The sequence below is a fragment of the Balaenoptera physalus genome (genome assembly GCF_965194825.1).
Source record: "Balaenoptera physalus genome assembly, contig: SUPER_3_unloc_7, whole genome shotgun sequence".
NCBI lineage: Eukaryota > Metazoa > Chordata > Mammalia > Artiodactyla > Balaenopteridae > Balaenoptera > Balaenoptera physalus.
Genome location: NW_028126546.1, coordinates 593,830 through 612,620, shown reverse-complemented (window position 1 = coordinate 612,620; position 18,791 = coordinate 593,830). Strand labels below are relative to the sequence as shown.

Here is an 18,791-nt window from a genome sequence, read left to right as displayed (position 1 = left end):
TTAGTGATGTTGAACGTCTTTTCATGTGCTGTTGGCCGTCTATATGTCTACTTTGGAGAAATGTCTGTTTAGGTCTTCTGTCCATTTTTTGATTGCGTTGTTTGTTTTTTTGTTGAGTTGTATGATCTGCTTGTATAGTTTGGAAATTAATCCCTTGTCAGTTGCATCATTTGCATATATTTTCTGCCAGTGTGTAGGTTGACTTTTCATTTTGTTTATGGTTTCCTTTGCTGTGCAAAGCTTATAAGTTTGATTAGGTCCCATTTGTTTAATTTTGCTTTTATTTCTGTTGCCTTGGGAGACTGACCAAGAAAACATTGCTATGATTTATGTCAGAGAATGTTTTGCCTATGTTCTCTTCTAGGAGTTTTATAGTGCCCTGTCTTATATTTAAGTCTTTAAGTCATTTTGAGTTTATTTTTGTTATGGTGTGAGGATGTGTTCTAACTTTGTTGATTTACATGCGGCTGTCCAGCTTTCCCAGCACCACTTACTGAAGAGACTCTTTTCTCCACTGTATATTCTTGCCTTCTTTATCGAAGATTAATTGACCATAGGTGTGTGGGTTTATTTCTGGGCTCTCTATTCTGCTCCATTGATCCATATGTCTGTTTTTGTGCCAGTAACATGGTGTTTTGATTACTGGAGCTTTGTAGTATTGTCTGAAGTCTGGGAGGGTTATGCCTCCTACTTCATTCTTTTTCCTCAGGATTGCTTTGGCAATTCTGGGTCTTTTATGGTTCCATATAAATTTTAGGATTATTTGTTCTAGTTCTGTGAAAAATGTCATGGGTAATTTGATAGGGATTGCATTAAATCTGTAGATTGCTTTGGGTAGTATGGTCATTTTAACTATTTTAATTCTTCCAGTCCAAGAGCATGGGATATCTTTCCATTTCTTTAAATCATCTTCAGTTTCCTTTATTAATGTTTTATAGTTCTCAGCATATAAGTTTTCACCTCCTCAGTCAGGCTTATTCATAAGTATTTTATTTTTTTGGATACGATTTTTAAAGGGATTGTTTTTTTACATTCCCCTTCTTTTAGTTTTTGCTTGTCTGAGAAATTCTTTATCTCTCCTTCTATTCTAAATGATAATCTTGCTGGGCAGAGTATCCTAGGTTGCAGGTTTTTCCCTTTCAGGACTTTGAATATATCTTGCCACTTCTCTCTTGCAATGGTTCTGTAGAGAAATCAGCTTATAGCCTTATGGGGATTCCCTTGTGACTAACTCTTTGTTTTTCTCTTGCTGCCTTTAGAATCTTCTCTTTACCTTCAACTTTTGCCATTTTAATTATAATATGTCTTGGTGTAGGTTTGTTTGGATTCATCTTGTTTTGGACCCTCTGTGCTTCCTGTACCTGGATATCTGTTTCCTTCTTTAGGTTTGGGAAGTTTTCAGCCATAATTTTTGCAAATACACTTTTGATCCCCTTTTCTCTTTCTTCTCCTTCTGGGATCACTATTATGCATAGATTGGCTTGCTTTATATTGTCCCATAGGTCTCACAATGCTTTCATTTTTTTTTTCATTTGTCTTTCTGTCAGCTGTTCTCATTGGGTGATTTCCATTATTTTATCTTCCAGATCACTTATTCATTGTTCTATATTATCTAGTTTGCTATTTATTGCCTTTAGCTTGGCTTTTGTCTCAGCAGATGAATTTTCTAATTTTTCTTGACTCCTCTTTATAGTTTCTAGCTCCTTGTTACCGTGATCTGCATTTCTATCTATAGACTTTCTTAATTCCTTCAGTATTTTTATTACCTCCATTTTGAACTTGTGATCCAGTAGGCTGGAGAGGTCTGTTTCACTGTTTGTTCTTTCTGGGGATTTCTCTTGTTTTTTTAATTGAGACTGGTTCCTCTGCTTCTTCATTTTTCTTATATTTCTCTGACTCTGAATTTACCTACTGTGTTCTTGAGGGTGTGGGAGCGTCCCTGTGTAACCTGCATGAGTCTTATATTTTTGGTGTGAAGACTGTTTTTAGTATGGATGCCTTCCACATCTTTCCTCAGTGTGTGCTGAGTGTTGTCTCCTTCATAGGGGGCTTGATTGGTGTTGTGGTGACGACAGCCTGCACTGGATGTTGAGTGGGGCCTCCTCTTTGCTCTGTGGTTGTCACAGCAGGGGCAGGGTGTGCTCCTTATTTGTTGAAGTATTAGCTCTCAGATCTGTTTCTGAGCTGCAGTTTGAGGTCGGTGGTACTGGAGTACTTCCACTGCAAGAGGAGCCACTGAGTATTCCTTCATAAGAGCTTTCCACCTGGAAGTGTGCTCTCTAGGGTTGCCTATCACCCATGCATGCTCACAAAGTATACTGCCCTTGGTCCCACCTCAGCTGTGGGAATTCTGGCAACCAACCTGGATGTCCCTTAGGCTCCGTGCTCACAAAGCCACCAGCACAAATATGTTGGTCAGGCACTGCAACCCACCATAGTTCTACCCCTTGGTGCTACGGAATCAGCCCATACCCCAGCTGCACCTCTGCATGCTTAGACTTGCAAAGCCTGCAGCTGCTAACACTAGACCCACCCTAGCCATGGGAGCACCAGTAATCCACTTGGATGTCCAATAGGTGCTAAGTTTACAAAGGCCCTGGCGGTGTAAATCACCAATGTCATACAGCTGTCGGGATATGGCTCTGCAGATTTTAGCCCTGCTTCAAAGTCACATGGACCCAGGGATCAGCTCAGACTTCAGCCCCACCTCTGCGTGTTGGCAACCCACTGGCACTTGCATGCTCCCAGAGCTTGTAGAGGCAGAGCCATGCCTGCTGTAGGCACACACAGAATGAGGCTGCTCTGTCAGGGCCCTACCCCTCACTTCCTGCACATGTTAACAATGGGGCTGCTATGGCAGACCTGGGCTCTGTCCTGAGCACACCCCCAGTTGCGACCTGGACCACACTCCAGCTCCTTCGAGCCATCTCCCTGCAGCCAACCCCAGTCCTCTCCCCAGGTCTGTCCACTGAAGCCTGAGTTTCAGCACCAAGATCCTGCACACACCAGCAGATGCACATCTCGGGCTGGGGAGAGCGGTGAGGTGTCCAGGACCGTCTGTCCTGGTCTGTCTCTGTTCTGCCTGCCATAAGCCAGTTGCTGCACTCTCCTGTGAGCCTCTGAAGCTCCCTATATGTCCCAAATGATCTCCCAACTGGTGAAGGGAGTTCCCAGGGTGAGGGAAGCCTTCTTTCACAGCTCCCTCCCAGGGGCACAGGTACCATCCTAATTCCTTTTTTTTTTTTTTCTTTCACCCTATCTGGTTAAATAGTTATTTTTCTTGTAGTTTTAGTTGTATGAGATCTTCTGCCAGCATTCAGTAGGTACTCTGTGGGAATTGTTCCACATGTAGATGTATTTTTGATGTGTCTGTGGGAGGAGGTGTGCCCTACATCCTTCTATTACACCATCTTGATCTCTCAACCTTGAAACTTTTTAAAGGAATAAAATTGATCTCAGTTAACTCACTAGACTCTTTTTCTTATTCTGCTTTCCAATAAGGGGGAAAAGCTCTTGCCGATGTAAATATTTTCTAATTAAAAAATAGTTTAATCTTTCTCTGATTGTGTGAGAGGAATATATTTTATTGCCAAAGAATAAAATTTGAAAACAGGAGTTTAATACTTATTAGTATATAAAACAGTTCTATGCTTCCATTATTTTTTCCCCTGGCTATCATTTTCAAGCAGAGTTTGTTTTATTGAGAGGAGAGTAGGTTCCACACAATGAGAAAAGTACAGTGTTATAGTAAGGCATACCTCTTCTCCTGCAGGGAACAGATGCCACACATTCTGCATCGTCCAGTTTTATAAGCAAGCCTTTTACCAGAGAACCACTAAAATTTTTCTTTCATATAATATTTGCCAACAATTATGTTGTAAATGAGTTCCTTCCTTCATAATGAGCTACTCAGAGCATAGATGCTGGAATTTTTTTTTTCTTTTTTTTTTTTTTTGTATTTCTGTTGTTCTTTTTCCACAATTTTTAAATTGAAGTATAGTTGATTTATAATATTGTATTAGTTTCAGGTGTACAGCAAAGTGATTTGATTATACATATGTATATATATATCTATATCCTTTTTTAAAATTCTCTTCCATTATAGGTTATTACAAGATATTGTATATAGTTCCCTGTCCTGTATATAGTAAATCCTTGTTGTTTACCCATTTTATATGTGGTAGTGTGCATCTGTAAATGCCGTACTCCCAATTTATCCCTCTCCCCTTCCCCTTTGGTAACCATAGGTTTGTTTTCTATGTCAGTGAGTCCATTTCTGTTTTGTAAATAAGTTTGTTTGCACTGTTTTTTAGATTCCACATATAAGTGACATCATATGATATTTGTCTTTCTCTGTCTGACTTGTTTCACTTAGTATGATAATCTCTAGGTCCATCCATGTTGCTACAAATGGCATTATTTTATTCTTTTTTATGGCTGACTAATATTTCATCAGAGAAGGATCACTGTGTTGAAAACAGTCATTTACACTATCAAGAAAGTGAAAAGACAACCCACAGTGTGAGCAAAATATTTCTAAATGATATATTTGATAAAGGATTTGCATCCAGAATATATAAAAAACTCTTTCACCTTAACAATAAAAAGAAAAACCACCCAAATTTTTAAAAATGTGCAAAAGATTTGAATGGCCATTTCTCCAAAGAAGATGACAGGTGTCCAATAAGTACATGAAAAGATGCTCAACATCATTAGTCATTACAGAAATGCAAGTCAACCACAATGAGATACAATTTCACACCCACTAGGATGACTAATATTAAAAAAACAGACAATAACAGTTGTTGATAAGGATGTGGAAAATTTGGAATACTCATACATTGCTGGTGGCAACTGCTTTGGAAAAGTGTTTGACAGATCCTCAAAATATTAAAATGATCATATAACCCAGCAGTTCCATTCCTAGGTATACACACAAGAGAACTGAAAACATATATCCACACAAAAAAACTTGTACATAGATGTTCACAGCAGCATAGCCCAAAAGGAGAAGCAATTTAAATGTTCATTAACTGATGAATAGAATGTGGTATATTCATACAATGGATTATTGTTTGTCAATAAACTTAATGAAGTATTGATACATATCACAACATGGATAGTCCTCAAAAACAGTATGCTATGTGAAAGAAGTAAGTTACAAATGGCCACATATTGTATGATTCCATTTATGTGAAAAGTCCAGAATAGGCAAATCTATAGAAACAGGAAGTAGATTCCTGGTTCCAGAGGCTGAGGAGAGGGGTTTCTGTGGGTTTTTTTTTTTTTTTTGGCAGTAATAAAAATATTCTGAAGTTACATAGTGGTGATAATTCCGCAACTTTGTGACTATACTAAAATCTAGTGAATTATAGCATTAAATTTACCTTTTTAAATAATAACTCAACAAAGCTATAATTAAAAATATTATAAAGTCCTTAAAATATTTAAAACGGAAAATTTTTTATAAATATAATTTTTATTGATAGTATTGTCATTGGTAATAGAAGCCCAGAAGAAAATATGTAGGAAAACTGGTTAAGGCCATCCTCTGACCTATTCGCCTCATGGCAAGTTCAGCACCAAGGACAGCTCCCCTGCCTGCCATCTTTTCAAAACTAGCTTACAAAAGGCTACCAAAGTCCTGCAAAACTTTTCTAAAAGTGACATTTCTATTATGCTTTTCTTCTTTTCAACACTGCTGTATATTATGGCAGCTATGCTTGCCTTCATTTGTACATTTCATAAGCAGTTGACCAGAAGACAAAAAGGATCTGCTACAACATTAATCCACTTAGCAAAATATATCATTATGTGCCAGGCACTCACTCAGCATGAGATCTTAGACAAGTGACTTGCCTCTACTAGCTTCATTTTCTTATCTAAACCTTGTGAATAATTATACATGAATGATAAACTAAGACAATATTTGTGAAATAAGTCATATGACTTGTATTCATGAAAGGTATTTTTATTACTGAATTGTTGAGCAAATCATCCCATTGCATTATTAAGCAATTTACTTTATTCTGGGTGCACGTAATATCCTGTGACACTAGAAGCCCAGACTAATGTCTGGGTCATACTCAGGCTTAAGATTAATTCTGTTAAGAGCCTTCATGGTAAGAATCATCTTCTTAAGCATGCTTCACATGGGCGCAAATTTCTAAGACATAACCCTGGCCCTGGCCTCGAAATGGGCCCATTTTCTAAAGATGAGGAAAGGATTAAAAGCTAAGTATCCAATCCTTCACCTTTCTAAATTTAGTCCAAAGATTAACTTCAGCACATAATTGCAGCTACATGTCCCCTACACATATTTGCATGTGATCAGTCCTGTCATAACAGACTTTATCTGTATGGTAGATGTTAATTCTAACCTCATACAACACTGTTATAAAAGAATTGTGTAAAAAATAGCACTTCAAAATATGAAATTATATGGAAAGGTCCCACAAATGTTTGAACAGAAAAATTGTGTCAAATCATGTGACGTCATGTTTTCATCTGTATGAGTGCGGGTGGGAGAGGGAAAAGATGACCTACAAAGACCTAACTAAAAATGTATGGTTCAGTCTCACTGGCTTTCATTATTCTCATTCTTACTCAGATGGTTCAACTTTAGCTGCCATTTACCAATCTTATTTGTATTTAAAAATCAACATAACTAGAACAGGATGCTTAACTCTGCCAAATTCCATGAAGCCAGATGCTGCTTCCTTAAGAAGAAAAAGAAGTTCATAAAAATTATTGATCTTTAAAGGGAACAGAGTGGAAGGCAGTCATTTGATCTCTCAACGTCCATTATTTCCTTTGCTCTGGCTTAAGTAAAAATGTTGTGTAAGAGGTCAGAGTACATTTCCGTAGGAGCCCTGGAGTTTCTTAACACAAACGTCGTAAATAGTACTTCTCTTTCTGAGGAAAAGTGCATCGCTCTGAGCAGGCACACACAGGAGCCCCTATCATTCTGAGAAGCTGGGGATGGATCTTGAGTCCAAATGTTTTCAAAAGCAAACATTTCCGATTTCCATTTCATTTATTCTTTATTTAACCCTTACTTTCTCCTTCAGTGATTATTTATTGCTTTCTTCAACTATAAGCCCATCTGCAAGATGGCTATTCTTTTGTGGTGCACAGAATTTCAACAGTTTGCTTTGTTTCCTTAATGATTTTCCTGACTCGCCCACCTGCCTATACTCTTCTTCAAGGTTTAATTTAAACGTGCCATATCATTTCATATCACCCAGCAACATTTATTATATTTAGAATATCTTTTCCCCAAATGTATTAATGTGGTTTCTTTCCGGTCAGTTTTAGAGCCCCATCAGAAAAAAAACCCAACCCATAATAATTAATACATACTTATGGGAGCACTTGAGATGGGAGACTGAAACTGAAATTTATATTGAAAAAATTCATATAATATTTATAAATAAGCCACCAACACAAACCACTATATCAAATTCCTTCAGGCTAAAGGCAAGCCTTATCATGTCTATTATATTGGGCTTTGGATCATAAATTCAATTCCCACAGATTCATAGCACAAAAGCATTTGCAAACCTTGCCCTCCTCGGTTTGGACCCCAGACTCAGGAATGCAGTGGGATCTTGTGTTGCAGGTAGACTCCACATTCTTGGTATGACGCTCAACCCTGTGAAAATTTCCCCATGATTCCTCTTCCTTTTTCCAGTACCAAGAAAGGTATGTTTTGGTCACCCAGTGTCCATGAGCCCTTCCTTAGAACACCCTGAATTCTTTTGGGGAAACAGCCTTCCCTCTCTATGTGCATGTGATTTTGGTAGAACTGTGATTACAGGAAGCAGCCCTCCTGCTACCAAGATCCTAAAGGGTCCTGAGCACCTCCTAGTAGGTCCTAGTGTATCTAGAGAGTGAGCACATGATGAGTCCAGTGCTTTTTTCTGGGACTTTGACACTTGCGCCACTGATGTAAGTTTGAAGTAAGACTGGAATTCACTAGTTCCAGTGGAAGCAACCCAACCAGACTGCGGCTGCTATGTACCGTCCCTGGAATTCTGCTTCCTCCTTCTGGAGCTGCCTCAATTCCAAGACTAATTTTCTGGTCTTCCCAATGATTTTCTTTAAGTCAGCCAAAGCCAGTTCCTGCTTCCTGCAACCAAAGAACTCTGACCGACTCTCGCTTCAGGTGGAGTTTCTTGCCATGTTTAATGACTACCTACAACAACAGCCAGTGCCCTGTGCTAATACCAGATAAGATGCTAAAGCATTTACAGGGCTGGAACTATCTTGGGAGAATTATTGCACAAAAGGTCTTCACTCACTTTCCTTCCACGAAACTAGAGAGTCAAAGAACCACTCACTATAAAAGGAATTTGGGTCATGATTTTCTGTATCTTCAAACTTCATACATTTATTTTTAAATTTTAATATTTTGTTATAAAAGCTATACGGAAGGTCGAGAATCTAAGAATGAAATTAACCACAATCACATCCTAGGTCAATTCAGTGTTTTCACGTGTTCGTGTCATCTTCTAGTCCTGGTCTATGTTCAGAACACATTTTTATTATCAACAACACTGTCATAGATTCTATTTAACACTTCTTGTTATTTTATCATGCATATGTTTCCATTTTGTCAGTCTCCTTCTGTTTTTCCCTCACCTCTCCCTCCTACTACTCATAGATAAACAAATGCTAACAGCAACTCTGTATGTTGTTTTTCCACTTCACAGGGCATCAGGAATTCCCTCCAGTCAGCTGGATCTAATTCATTCTTTTTATTTCGAGTGTTTGTAACCATTTACATGTAATGGTTGTGATTAAATCTACCATCTGGATGTTTGTTCCCTATTTATCCCATCTGTTCTCTGTTTATTTTTTACCTTTATTTCCTGCTATTGGTTTCTTAGCTATACCTCTACCTTTTAGATTTTAGTGGTTGTGCTAATGTTTATAATACATATCCTCAACTTACCAAGTCTACTTTAAATAATAATATTTGACTATTGTATAATAACCTTATAACAATATACTTCCATTTTCCCCTTCCATCCTTTGTGCTATTGTTGTCATACATTTTATTTCTGCATAAGTTATGAACCCAACATGTTTGTTATTTTTGCTTTGTATAGTTAATTAGTCATAGAAGAAATTTAAAAATGAAAAAATACTTTCATATTTACCCACATATTTACCATTTCTTGTACTCCTCATTCCTTTGTTAGATCCAAGTTTCCATCTGGTTTTATTTTTCTTCTATCTAAAGAACTTCCTCTAACAATACTTATAGTGATTTTAACTGGCAAAGCCCCTCAGCTTTTGTTTGTCTTAATAAGTGTTTATTTCACCTTAAGGTAAAAATTTTAAAGAAGATTTTTGCTGGATATAGAATTCTATGTTGACAGTATTTTTTTTTTCATTCTACAATTTAAAGATGTCCATTGTCGTCTGACTTGCATCATTTCTGAAATCTGCCCTCATTCTTATCCTTATTCCTCTGTTCACCATGTGCCTTTTTCCTCTGGCTGATTTTAAGATTTTCTCTTTATCACTGTCTTTCAGAAATTTGATTTTGATGTGCTTTGATGTTATTGTGTGTGTGTGTGAGTGTATTTGTGCTACTTCAGGTTCCTTAAGGTTCTTAGATCTGTGGGTTCATAGTTTTTATTAAATTTGGAAGTTTTCCAGCCATTATTTCTTCAAATATCTTTCTGTCTCCCTCTCCTCTCCTCCTGCCAACACACACTTTTCTGGGACTCCAGTCAAACATATAATGAACCACTCTATATTATCCCCAGGTCATTGAGGCCTGATTTAGTTAGTTAGTTAGTTAATGTTTCAGATTGAATAGTTTGTACTGCTACATCTTCAGGTTCACTGGTCTTTTTCCATGTCTAAGCTGCAGTTAGTCCCACCAAGTGTATTTTTTCACTTCAGATATCTTAATTTTCATCTCTAGAAGTTCCAATTGGTTCTTTATGTCTTCACTATCTCTCCTGATTATATTCATATTATTTAAAGATCCTTAAACATGTTGAGCATGTTTGTAATAGCTATTTCATTGTCTTTGAATACTAATTCCACCATCTCTGTCATTGGTGGGTCTTTTTCTATTGACTCTTTTTCTCCTCCTGGTTATGGGTCATATTTCCTGATTCTTGGCATGTCTAGTTATTTTTTTTGGATCCTGAACATGGAGTTGTTAGGTCATTGAGTATCTGAACTTAGCTATCCTCCTTTAAAGAATGTTGGTTTTGTTCTGGAAGGTAGTTAAAGTCCTGGAAGATCAGATTGGTTTGATCCTTTCATGGCTTCTTTTGAAGTGTTTAAGGGTATATCTGGAGTAGTCTCTATTCTGAGCTAGTTTAGCTCTACTACTAAGGTGTGACCCTCTGGGTCTCTTGAACAGTCACTTTGGATGCTGGTCTCTTGAAGGCATAGTGTGAAAGATCCATGGCTTGACCTTGACCTGAAAGATCCTTGGCAAGAGATTCATAAAATCCTCTCTCCACATGGTACAGCTTGAGACCAAAGAGTTGCTGTGAGGGAACATGGAATTGAGGTTGCCTACAGTTGCATAGAGGGACCAAACGTATGGGTGGATGCTGAGAAACAGTTAGAATGCTCCTGTAAAGAAAAGTGGCTGGCGGATAGTGGATCATTAACTACCAGGTCAGTAATTCAGTGTGATACTTGATTCTCTCTGTATACAAGGACTTGGCAGCTTTTTGGCCTGCTACATAGATAATGCTAAACTTCCTGGTCCCTGTTAGGATTAAATGGCACTGAAGATTGCATTAATCTACGAGGTCCTAATGTATCTCCTTAGGACCATCAGCCTACAAATAGGAACTTTGAGGCATTGCTACAATTTTGAAGCAGTTGTCCTTTACCACATGTCTTTGCTTAATTCCTAAACTTTATAAAAGTTGTTAAATGGTTTTATGTTGAGAGATTTCTTCATATTTGAAGAAGCATATCTTGTTTCACTCATTTGAAAATGCCTTTGGTTACTATTTTTCATCACTGTCCTTTGTTCAACACAATAACTGACTTAGAAAATCTCATTATCTGGGGATGGTTTAAGAGTAAAGTAAGGGAGATGGCTTGGAACCATTTGAAATCATTTCACCATATCTATTTACTTCTTTTTCCCTGAGCTGGGGTAAGTATAGGTTTAGCACCAACAATATCTATTTATAAGGTGTTTGCTTCTTCCCACATGGATATTCAACTTGGTGTCTGAGGTTAGTAAAATGAAGCTTTAAGTCTGACTGCTTTTGTTATTGTGATTTTTACAGCATTGTTCAACACATGTACTCATTCCATTAGGTCTTGCCGACCATTAGCTTGTGGGAAATAGTTCCTCTTCTCTGTATGTTTAAGCCTAAACTTACATTGGCTTAGTTTAGTTGCATTGTTAACCTTTGAAATGTAGGTAATTTTAATGTCCCCAACACAGGCTGACCCAGAAATAGATTTAGTGAATATTCATATACAACACCAAACTATCTTTTCTGATATCCACCATGAGGCTCTCCAAAGATTTCCCGTTGTTTTTATTTACTTAGTGTCTAGAAAGCCACAAATGTAACCTGACGGCTGAGAACAACCAGCAGGTTTACCCTTCTAAGGGCCTGGGTTCTCTGCTCTGTTCCCTGGCTCCAGGCTGTATCTCAACAAATATAATATCCTGTAGAAGGAATAAGAGGCATAGGGAAAACAATACCTCATTACAGTGAACATTAAACTAACCTGTGATAGAGCTGTTGGGAATACTGTGCATAAGGTTCCAGACAACCTTGGTGCTTAGGCTTAAGAGTGCAGGAGCCAATCTCCACTGTCGGTAAGAATTTACTACCCAGGGCACAAAGAGAACAACAAATTAAGGAAGTCGTCATGGAACTTGGAGGAAGCAGACAACGCCAAATTTACCCTTTGCAACATGAAGTTCAAGTACTGGAGCCAGAGCACTTTACAGAGCTAGCCAACCACAGGCCAAAAATGGGACTGAAAACACACGTAGTTGAGGTTTAGAGGACAGAACTGTAAATCCCCTTTCCATCAAAAAGCTGCAGGAAAGCTCGCAGGACTTCGGTCTGCATTTTAGAAACAGCACATGTGTGTCTTCTAGGCTATTTAAGCAGATCAACAGCAACAAACCTGCACACGAAGGGAATTACTCCGGACACCTGTAACTCTTTTTTCTTCCTATCTTCCCTCCGACCACTAAGAAAACTGCCTCATGAGGGCAACCTTGTGTGACTCTTACCCTAAAGCTCTGATGTCACCTGCATTTGTCTTTGTTCTTCTCTGATGAATTCTAACATTTTCTATTGGTGAGGATGCTAATTGGATGATTACCAACCTTAATTACGAGGTGCTCTGAACTACGCTGATTCTTCTTCCTTCGCTGAAGGTCACTCATGTGTGCACCTGAGCTGTGAAAACTCCACATGTATTTGATATGGTTTGAGGCACGCCCTGAACACACCTGCTTCCCAGAAACTTTGAATCTGTGCTGCAGGCACCCGGGCCCCATGCCCTGGCCACAGATGATTGGATAGAGTTGTGCACGTGGTTCAAGGACCGTAGGTCGGCTGAGCCAATCAGATTCTACTTCTCAGGATTTCGGACTGGTGAACTAAGATGCAGCTTCCTTCAGTGGCAGGAGCACCCTTGTGTGCCCAGAGGATGAAGAGTGGGAGATGGAGGTGGAGAGAGACAAAGAGAGGAAGGGAAAGAAAGGGAGATCATGTACAGAGTGAGGCGGGGAAATCTTGAGCGATGAGACCATCTCTCTGTGGATCATGAGAGACGCTGCTGGAAGCTTTACTTCTTGGCTCTCTAGGTCCCAGGTGCCTTCCAGGAGGACTGGCTGTACTTCCTGCCCTGTCGGTCTGTGGGATGCTCCTTATGGAACTGACTTAAGTGGTTTTCTATCCTCACAAACTAACTGCTTGAACAGAACCCAAAATATGTTAGAAACATACTTCTTGCGTTTCTGGCAAGACTGGCTTTTAGGCTCAGGCAATATTTCATATTAATCATAAAACAGTAACTTGGGCTCATAAACATTTGTCATTCACACTAAAATCCCACACAGAATTGGAATTCATGGAATTGCTCAAAACTCTTCCTTATTACAGACGTTGAGCCCGTGCCCCCTCTTCAGGCCACCATCGACGCGGCCTGTGAGGGTCAAACAAACACAGTGTGCCTTTCAGATGCGTGAAGACCCTCAGGAACCAAGGCGTGATGGATGCGTCTGGTGGAGAAGAGACCATTACAAGCCACCTGTTGTTTAAGAACTCTCTCCTGTCCCATTTGCCACCAAAGTTATTTCCTCTGTGTTGGTGATAAGCTTCCAGGCCTTCATTTTTCCTGACGTCAGTTGCGCACGCCAAGGGGTGTGTCCTTCTGCTTCTGACTTTGAGGTGGTCTCAGGCTGCTATGCCCTTGCTTCCCTGTTTGCCACACCAGCCCCACCCTACACGCTACCTGCGACCTGCCAGGAGGCTCTGCAGAGTCCAGGCCGGGGTCAGGCCTCTTCCACCAGCAGTGCAACATGGCACGTGTGTTCCCCAGACATATTAAGGTTCTGTTCATTCTTAGGAGTCCGTGACCCCAATAAGTAATGTTTTTTCATGAGCTATATTTGTTTAAGAAGCTGTTTCTCGGTGAACTCAATGTCCTTGGTTAATTTTAACCTCACTAGAGATAAAATGTTAACAATACTCGGTTTGACCTCTTATGTCTATTGTGGCCATTCCATAGGTCTCTCTGACTGGATGAATATGTCGGGGTATCATTAACTTCAGGAAGCTTCTCTCCCCAGGACTACATCTAAAAACTTGGTCTCTTCAAGTCCTGGATCAATAAAAAAGAAGGAAGAAAATCATCACACTATGAGATTCTTTGCTTCTTCAAGAAGGTTAACAGCTGAGCATGGCTTTCACTATCAACCTGTGATTCGGAATTCATTTGATATTAGTATGAGCACTGTTCTAGTCACAACAATGTAAGACCCACACTCCTTCCCACAGGAGCTTGAAATCCAGTAAAGAAATAGATGTGATGAAGATTTTTGTTAAGCATAACGAACTGAAATCAAAAGGAGGTTCTTGCTGATTTCCGCTAAGAGAATGTAGAAACCTATGGAAGGCGTCTCAAAAAAGCAGCAAATGTAACTGGGACTATCTGATGGCTGATCCAAGGACCTCCGCCAAGCAGAGGGTACGACTCAGAGGAGAGATCCCAGCCCCCATTCACCTCCTCAGTCAGGTGCCCTGAGCAAGGCGCGTACTGGACAATTCTACACAAAAGTTGGACCAATAGCAAAACAACAAAACAAAAGCACTGCCCTCCCATTCTGGGCAAAATCCCAAACTCCCAGATAACAACAGAAGCTATTGATCCTTGCCTGAAACTCATGTTTCACTGCTACTAAAGGGTGCTCTACAGACCAGTGCCACATAGCAAACTCTTTCTGCCCCTCTGCAAGAATGTGTACAGAAACTGAGAGCAAGTGTTTAGAAACTTTTACAGCAATTTGATCTCAGTGTAACATTTTAATTTAATTTTACAAAAGTGCCAGTCTGCAAAGAATTGGAAATTTTAAGAACGGGTCCATCACCACAGATTCACCACGGATAGTTTTATAAGCACTGTTCTGTCACAGTTTTCAAAGGGAAAAAGCCACTCTACTTCCTCCTTTAAAAAGAGAATCCTGTGACATTTCCTTTTCCTGTACAGTATATGGAGTATCTTCCAGTCTGCTAGCACCTTGAAAGACACACAGGAGGGACAGCTGAAATGCAACCAGTAATACAACTGGCCTCACAAGCAGACTGAAGTGTCCACTCTTATTATCTTGTGAAATATAAGCCAAGTGGAAAAATTAATTTCTCATTTACCACTTTCTGACTAATGAATTTAAACATAGATCAAATACACACCAGTGCTGAGTTTTTCTTTTAATCTATTCAGCATGCTTAATTATAGCTAAGGGTAGCTTCTGATAAGAGATATAAACATATATTTATCTTTCCTATTTAGCTATAATGATACGAATATTTTATAATAAACATCATTTTCACCAGGTATCACCTCATCTCTGCTCCTTTTTTATTTAAGGGAGTCATAAATGTGTCTACTTGGAATCACATACGGAAAGTTCCAGAACATTCATGCAGCTTTTCAGGTCTTCGCCCCCACTGTCAGTTTGCACCAGCTGCTTCTCATCACCTAGCCCTGGTGTCCTTCCCATGAAGCTCGGTCCAACAGAGAAGCCAGCACCCAAAGGAAGTCCATGTACACACTGAGCAGTGGACAAAAGCCGAGACTTGAAGGTACGTGAACTAGATCCCAAGTTGTTTCCCAGATTCTGTCTTTGGGGATGACAGTGATAAAAAGACATGGGGCCAGGAAAGTCTCAGGCTTTTGTGTTTGTCCTTATAAAGGTGCTGATGTATGGTAAGGAGCAATGGAGTAAAGTTATACGTTGTCCATGAGGCCTTCTAGCATTACTGATTTGACCTTCACCCCACCTTTTCAAACTCGAGGATGAGTAAAACAGAATAGTAAAATGCTATGCTGATAGTTTTAACTACCATCCTCTATATGGTTCTGTCTAGATGTTCCGTCTGAGGTTTTATAAGTTAGAAATAAGAAAATAGTCTTTGTTTACGAATAGGCTATTTCAATGGAAAAAATATTTCTGTACCTCAGGAATGCTTCTTAGGACACATTCCTTATTTAAGTAAACTACTTGTACAGAAATGGGTTTTACAACCCATCTAGACTAAGTTGAAAATACTTCAAGCGAGCATTTAAAAAAATTTTAGGAAATTGTCTTGACTAAATTTTCCAAGTGACTAAGTGACACTGGTGGCAGCAAAATGACTTAAATAATCTGAGACCTGATGACGTTGACTATGAGGACCAATGGATCAATTATATTCAGAACTTGGGTTTTTTTGTTTTTAAAACAGAGAGTGGTATTTTCTCCAGAGACACCGGATAGGAATATAACTTGATCGTCCCACATGTGGTCCACTCATCCACGCTGGCTTTGAATCACACTCATCCCACGCTGAGCTCTTGTTTCCTCAAGCGCATTCTATGGTCTTCCAGTGCAGACAGACAGCATGCACTTCTGGTGGTTCTATACAGCCTTCTGGTCCAGGGCTGATTGAATATGTGAGTAGTTGTTCTATCACTTATAAACCATGTTGATATTAAGCATAAATGTAGTCCAGATAAGCTTTCATTTTCTTAGCCTAGAGGAGTATGACAGGATTAAAACCAAAGTGAATTGAGGGACGACTCAACTGTTTTCAGCAAATAATATAGAAGTGATTGTACCATTTGGACCCACTTAATTTTGTGTCTGACTATAAAACAAACACTGTGACAAACAGGATTTGAAGGAAACTGAGTGACTATAGAGAAAAGTATACCTAAGTATAGTCAATACTAAGGTAATGAAACAATATTCAACTTATGACAAGCAACCCAATAGACCATTAAAGTTTTAGATCTATAAAAATATATATATTTAAAATTTACACAGTAACAATTTACATAGTCTTAAGCAGTGTGAAACACATTCTTATAAAAAGAATCATGCAGCTTTAGAAACTTGCTATTTAAGAGAACTAATTCTGAATTAGTCATTCCTTTATTCCTATTTGTATAGGTTTTCACATATCAAGTCAGTTATCAGTTAAAAAACATATACCTTCTTTAATGTGGATTCCCAACATTTTCAGAGTACTCATAAATTAGATTTTTTTCTTCCTCCCCAAGGCCTGCCTGGACAGAATTAAAATGGTCTTTCTTAGATCTCACTAAAATATGAGAAAATCATCTGATATATAACAAAAACAAATATTTCCATCCAAAATTCATCTGCAGAAAGTCCCTGGAAAATTAACAGGAATGCCCCTGATCTGAGCTGCTCTTCTCTCCTGGAGACTGGGCTGAACCTATGCTAGCTCTGTCTGGGGCTCTCCCGTACACCAGAGAAGGCCCTGGGGCTTTCCCCTGGCTCCCCCGTGGGTGGAAATGACTTTGGTTCAGGGCTGTGAAGGCCCACATCCGAGAAATTCAAGTCACTAAGGTGGCCCTGAACTAATACAGTTTCTTGGGGACCTTTCAAATGATAGTGTTCCTAGGATGAAACCAGAAGCCATCTGTAGTTATTTCTTTACTTTGGAGACAAAGCAAAACATAATTTGCATGACTCATTTGGTCACCTAAACCTCCCTCACGTTGGACTTTACATTGAGGGTCTTTTAAGGCTGGAGGAAATACTGAGATTAGAAGGGCACGATAGAAAGATAATGTGAAAAGGAAAAGAAATCCAGGTACCAGGCAGGGGAATTAAACTTGCTTATCAAAAAAGTCAGTCTTGAAGATAAAAGTTCTAAGGATGGATGGTGGTAATAGTTGCACAATGTGAATGTACTTAATGCCACTGAACTAAACATTTAAAAATGGTTAAAATGGTAAATTTTATATTATGTATATTTTACCACAATAAAAAAGTCAGTCTTGTACTAATATTCATACAACCCCTCAGTGTGGACACACATGGCCAAAATTTAAGAGAGAAACTTATGCTAACATCAAAAAAGGACAAGGGCATACATTTTCATTTTTGCTAAAATTCCTCTCATCATTTGAACCCTATAAGGTTAGAGAGACATTAAATGTTGGCATCACACAGGAAATTCACTTCCAATTTATTGTTGGCATTTAAAAGTGGTGCTAATTTATATGCAGTTCCTTTTAATTAGTTTGTTACATTCGATTATACAACTGAATTAAAAACATAAAAATACCCAGTACCTCTTCCCTTAAAATCTTCTGTTCTGATGCTTTCCCAAAACACAGCAATTACTGAGAAGTCATCTTTATTTTTTACTTTCATTGTATCAAAATGTTCTTCACAATCTGGTCTTGCCCCTCTTTTTAAAGAATTCTTTTCCCACCCTGCCCCATCCCCCCAACACAGTTAAGGATAAACATCATGGGTTGATATGTCACAGAGTTATAGGCTGCCCATCCCTGTGAAAAAGTTCTTCCTTTCAGTCCTGGATTGATGTGGAAATCATTGCACTGGATAAGGAGATGCAAGGCCAGTGGGAACACACACATGCCAGGTACATACCTGGACAGGCTCAGATGGAGCCAGGAGTCCAGAGCAGCAATTCTACGTGTGTCAGTCTCAGGAGAACTGCTGCAGGCTGTCATCATATCTGCTTGTGAACACAGAGGGGAGAGTTCATTTTTTCTTGGTCACAGTAACACATCAAGGGGATAACTTGCAACAGTGTCAATTAAATGACTGGGGTGATGCAAAGCCATAGATGCCTCCAAGCAGGAAAGGGCTGTAGAGCTCACGTGAGAACTCCTGCTTCGCGCACCTGTCAAGGTAACGCACAGCCCCTGGAGCTGAGCTCGCTACTCTGCAGCTCTTCACCCGGAGAACAAAACGACGGCAGGCACAGCACTGGCTTATGCCGTACAGCTTATACAGGTGATCGTCCCCATTACAGAAGAATCTGATTGTTATTTTCATACACCACAGCATTTAACATACCTCTTTTTTATTTACAGTAAAATATGGAAATGTGAGAAAACGTTAGCGTCAAACACGTTAAGACGTTCTTAGAAGGGGTGTGTAACCGTGAAGTAGTGGATCATTAGCCAAGATTCTAAAGGTTATTTTGTATTCAACATTTGTTGAAACTCAAAACAGACGAGCAGAGTACCTCCAACATAAAGATTACCAAAATAAACTG

The 18,791-nt window shown here is 39.1% G+C and overlaps 1 long non-coding RNA gene across 3 annotated transcripts in view; it reads left to right on the top strand.

The window, feature by feature from the left end:
• LOC309659106 overlaps nucleotides 1–17,063 on the top strand; it is a 31,709-nt gene extending 14,646 nt beyond the window's left edge. Inside the window, exons 1-5 of one of the 3 annotated variants that reach the window (XR_014262605.1) lie at nucleotides 7,491–7,704; nucleotides 10,503–10,653; nucleotides 13,759–14,217; nucleotides 15,118–15,332; nucleotides 15,975–17,063. This is a non-coding gene — a long non-coding RNA (uncharacterized lncRNA). Of the gene's footprint in view, nucleotides 1–7,490; nucleotides 7,705–9,816; nucleotides 10,654–13,758; nucleotides 14,218–15,117; nucleotides 15,333–15,974 lie in introns of those variants that run through there. The other 2 variants (XR_014262604.1, XR_014262606.1) reach the window with 2 other exon arrangements.
• Nucleotides 17,064–18,791: the final 1,728 nt, after the last annotated feature.